The sequence below is a fragment of the Acomys russatus genome, chromosome 17, assembly GCF_903995435.1.
Source record: "Acomys russatus chromosome 17, mAcoRus1.1, whole genome shotgun sequence".
Classification (NCBI taxonomy): Eukaryota; Metazoa; Chordata; class Mammalia; order Rodentia; family Muridae; genus Acomys; species Acomys russatus.
This window is the reverse complement of record NC_067153.1, coordinates 22,484,860-22,489,582: the sequence shown is the minus strand read 5'-3', so window position 1 is coordinate 22,489,582 and position 4,723 is coordinate 22,484,860.

The window sequence follows — 4,723 nt, the reverse complement described above, 5'->3', positions numbered from 1 at the left end:
CATGCCTTTTATATTCGTCATTGGTGAATGGTGCCAATCAGAATTCAGGACCTTGCATGAGGGGCTTCATAGAACTTATTCACAAATCAGTGGTCGGTTACAACTATTTTATTTAGTTTTTTTCTTTTCCTAAAATAATTGTTTAACTTAAAGCATTTCTCAATGGCTTCTCCAAATTCAAACAATGCCTCTACCTCACAAAAGTTCTGGCTACATTTGTTCTAGAATCATTTCTCAATCTAAGCTAAAGCATTAATCATTTGCTTCAGTTTTTTTAATGCCCCGCCCTCCCCAGCTCAGGATAATTGTGAAAGGAAGAAAGGAAGCCCAATATTTTCAGTATAAACCAAGAGATTCAGTCTTTTTTTTTTTTTTTTTTTTTTTTTTTTGCCTTATTTAACCTTTAAAATTGCCTTTCAGAGTACTTTGAATTTACATAGCAAGTGTGAATTCTAATACTAACACTAATACTAAAACAAATAAATATCAAGACTAACACTAATACTAACATTAACATTAATACTAATGCTAACACTAACACTAATACTAATACATGAGTTAAAGGAGTTTACACCGAACTGTGAAGTTATCAAATCTTAGATTTGGGACTCAGCTCTTTATTTCAGAGAGTTTTCCAAATTATTGAGAAGCTGCTATTATACATAGATAGATAAAATTCCATATTTCTACCTTTCCTCCCCAGTCTTACCTAACTTTTATACTCTACTTTTAACTTTATAATAAAAAATATAATCTTTACATCACATGGGGTTTTTTCATGGTATATGTCAGCTTGGAGTTATGATCTTGGTTGCTGAGAATGTATACATACTTTTATTTTTAATAACTTGAGGATTCCATATAGGCGTATACTGCACATATACCATTTCTACAAATACCCATCCATCAAATACCCATCCATCTTCTCTCTCCAGCTTCTTTTCTGTTCCTCCAACTACTCTCTCTCAAGTTCATGACCTCTTCCCCCCGGCCCCGTGTGTGTGTGTGTGTGTGTGTGTGTGTGTGTGTGTGTGTGTGTGTGTGTTTATAAAACCTCTGTGTCCAGTTAGTGTTGCTTTTACTTTCATATGTTTAGGGTTGAATCCTTAGGATTCAGGTTTCATACCTCAGAAAAAGAAGACAAAAATACTGGTCCTTTCTCCCTCAGCAACCACTGACTACCTATAAGCCTTCATCCACATTTGCATGTCAATTGGTGTGGTCATTTCAGGTCTGTGTAAGCAACTGTATTATTAAGCGTTCATGATACAACATTCTTGTTCCATCCACCCACACATGCAACAATAGTCTCTGGATCTTACCATCTTTCCACTCTCTGTTCCATGATGGTCCCTGATCCTTGGGTGCAGGTGTTGTCTTACAGATGTCCCATCTGGGGTTGGGAACCCCCATAGTCACCTAATGGTTTCCATATAGGAGTATACTGCACTTACACCATTTCTTTTTTTTTTTTTTTAATTTATTTTATTTTTTATTATTTTTTATTTATTTTATTTTATTTTTATTTTACTTACACCATTTCTACAAATACCTATCCATCTTCTCTCTCCAGCTTCTTTCCTGTGCCCCCAACTACTCTCTCTCAAGTTCATGACCTCCTCTCTCTCTCTCTCTCTCTCTCTCTCTCTCTCTCTCTCTCTCTCTCTGTGTGTGTGTGTGTGTGTGTGTGTGTGTGTGTGTGTGTTTATAAAACCTCTTGTGTCCAGTTGTGATCAATGGTGGGTCTCGCTAATAGTATGCTGTGAAGAGAAACTTCTTTGATGAGATGAGGAATGCACTTATTTGTGGATATAAAGACTATCACTTAGAAGGCAGTTGGGAGCTGTATTATTTAGTTCTACGGTAATAATTGGCTTCCTAGAGGGACAATCACTCTCAAGCCACATGTTCCTAGACAGGTTTACAGTACAAGGCATGAGTTCTCTCCAACTGAGCAAGCTGTAGGTCCAATTAAACAGCTGTTTCTTATCTTCATGATAGAAGTGCAACTCTGGCACCAATTGCATATACCTTGCTGGACTCAGCATTGTGTGGTTCTCAGGCTTTACAAACAGTTAGGACTACTGATAACTTCATTCTTTGTCACCTTACCAACTACCCTCCGACAATATGGGACTTAAGGCTGTATGAGAATGCTTCTGGATCAATACCAGCTTGATTTCTTCACATCCTGTGACTGTAGAATGTAGTGAGTACTACCTCAAGCAATAAGATCTTACTTTCCTCCATGTTCTACCACTCAACCAAGAATAATGGCAATATCTTATATTGTTCTCTTGGGCTCCTCTGCTCAACAACCTGGAGGGAAGTATTAACTGTTTGGCACTGGAGGTTTTGTTAGTTAGTACATGACACTTCTTGTGAGTAGGGGGGGGGGAGGTGCATCCCATTATGTGGGCAAAGGAATAAATTTTCTTATAGCCTTCCCCAACATCCTTACTGCTATTTATTCTTCCCCTCTTTCTCTCCCTCTGCATTACCCTTCCTAATTATGTCTTCTGCCCATTTTCAGCTTCCTCCTTTATCACACCTGTGTTCTGCTATCTCCGTCTCTGGAGTCCCTCCCTCTACAGTCGTCCCTTTAGATTTTGCTGGCTTGTACAGTTATTCCAGGTTATACACGTAAAGAGTCAGAGCTAGGATTCACAAATAAAAAAGGACATATGACATTTGTCATCTTTTGGGTCTGCGTTGCTCGCTCAGAATATTTCTGGTTCCATCCATTTGCATATACACTTCATGATTTCAGTTTTATTTGCAGTTGAATAGGATTCTGTAGTCCATATGTGCCACATTTTCATCACCCATTCATCAGTTGATTGACCATTTAGGCTGCTTCCATTCCCTACCTATGCAAATAGAGTTGCAATCAGCATGGCCAAGCAAGTATCTCTGTAGTAGACTATTGGGTCCTTTGGGTATATACCAAGGAGTGGTATATCTGCATCATATAATATATACTTTTGGCTTTGAGGGGACTCTCCACACTAATGGCTCCAGTTTGCAATCCTACCAACATAGGATAAAAGTTCCCTGACCATACATTCATTTTAATATTTGTCATCAGTTATGTTTTTAACCTTATTTATTCTGACTTGGATTAGATTACACTATAAGGTTATTTCACTTTTCTTACTATCTGCACTTATCCCTTCCCTAGGTTACTAATTTACATGCATTAGTTCATTTAAAAACACATCTGTTGTAAGTTGAGAGTTTTGAGTCCCTAGCTGGGTGGTGTTCAGTCACCCTTAATTCCTACTTCAGAAGTGCTCACTGTCAAAGGTGCAAATACTGGAGACTGAGGATGTTTTTAAGAGCTGCCATTGAGTAAAGAAAGAACCCGTTCTTTTCTTTTTCCTTCTTTCTTTTTAAAGATTTAGTATTTTATTCTTTTTTTTCCCAAGGAAAGGCTGCCATCCTTTTTATAATTTCAAACCATATCATTACACACCTACGTTACAGATGAATACCGCTCTCATTTAGTAGTATCAGTTTCCCCCTGGTAGAATTTATTTTTGAATTTTAATTTATTATAATTTATTCAGATCATATCCTGATTGTTATCCCCTCACTTGTATCTTCCAGTTCCCACCTTCCCTTCCTCTTCTACCCTATTCTCTTCCCCTAGACCTCAGGCAGTAGGGGACCCCCTCTCCCACCATATAACCACAGCCTATCAGGTCACATCTGGATAGCCTGTTTCCTCTTCTTCTTTGTGCCCACCTGGCCTTCCCACCAAAGGGACATGATCAAATTGGGCGCACCAGAGTTCATGTCAGAGGCAGTCTCCATTCTTCCCACAACAGTGGAGAATGAGGAGCCTTTCTTAAATTTAAAAGGGGATCAGAAATGGCTCCCAGAAGAACACTAGAATTCAGTCTTTGTCTGAAGAGTAAGTAAGGGGCAAGCAAATGAAATTAAAGAAAAAGGATTAATGCTTAGATATACTATCCAATACTGTTTGTAAATGTGAAAATGAGTACATATGAAAATTCCCAAATGAGAAAGATTGTGTAAAGGAGAGCGGAACAGCACATCCAGGTATACTAGAAAGTATGGCAGACAGTAGTAGAACGTTTGTACCCCAAACTAAAGATGGAATCTTTCTTAGGCTTTCGGGAAACAAATGGCAAGAAGTTCCAGAATTGCACATTGATGAATGAGAACTTCATATCTATTTCAGAGTGCAAATTCACCCATAACTCCATGGGTGGATTGAGAAGAAACAACTCATTAAAATGGAGAAAAAAAGTTACTGTGGAATGTTCAGCCCAAAATGAAACATCTAGGGCACATTTCTCCTCTCAAGGCTCAGGGACCATTGGATAGAAGGATGTGGAAAGATTCTCAGTGCACAGGTGGTGGATGACTGTGAGAAAACAATGCTTTCTGGATGAGGCAAGGTAGAGGAACCATGTAAACACACAGCATGTGCAAAGTCTGTGCAAGCTCATGCTGGACCAAATCACAATATAGGGAGTAGAGGCAAACATGGAGTCTAAAGAATTTTTGGCAATTAAAAGCTTCTGGGAGAGGTTGAGAGTGTTTAAGTGTACAGCTTCACATACCCAAGAGTATATGGACAGCACAGTATATGGGCTTGAATTTTAGAAAAAGAGTTACAAAGCCGGGTGGGTAGGGAAGAGTGAGTATATCTGGGAAGAGTTCACAGTGTGGACAGAAATATGATAGAAATACA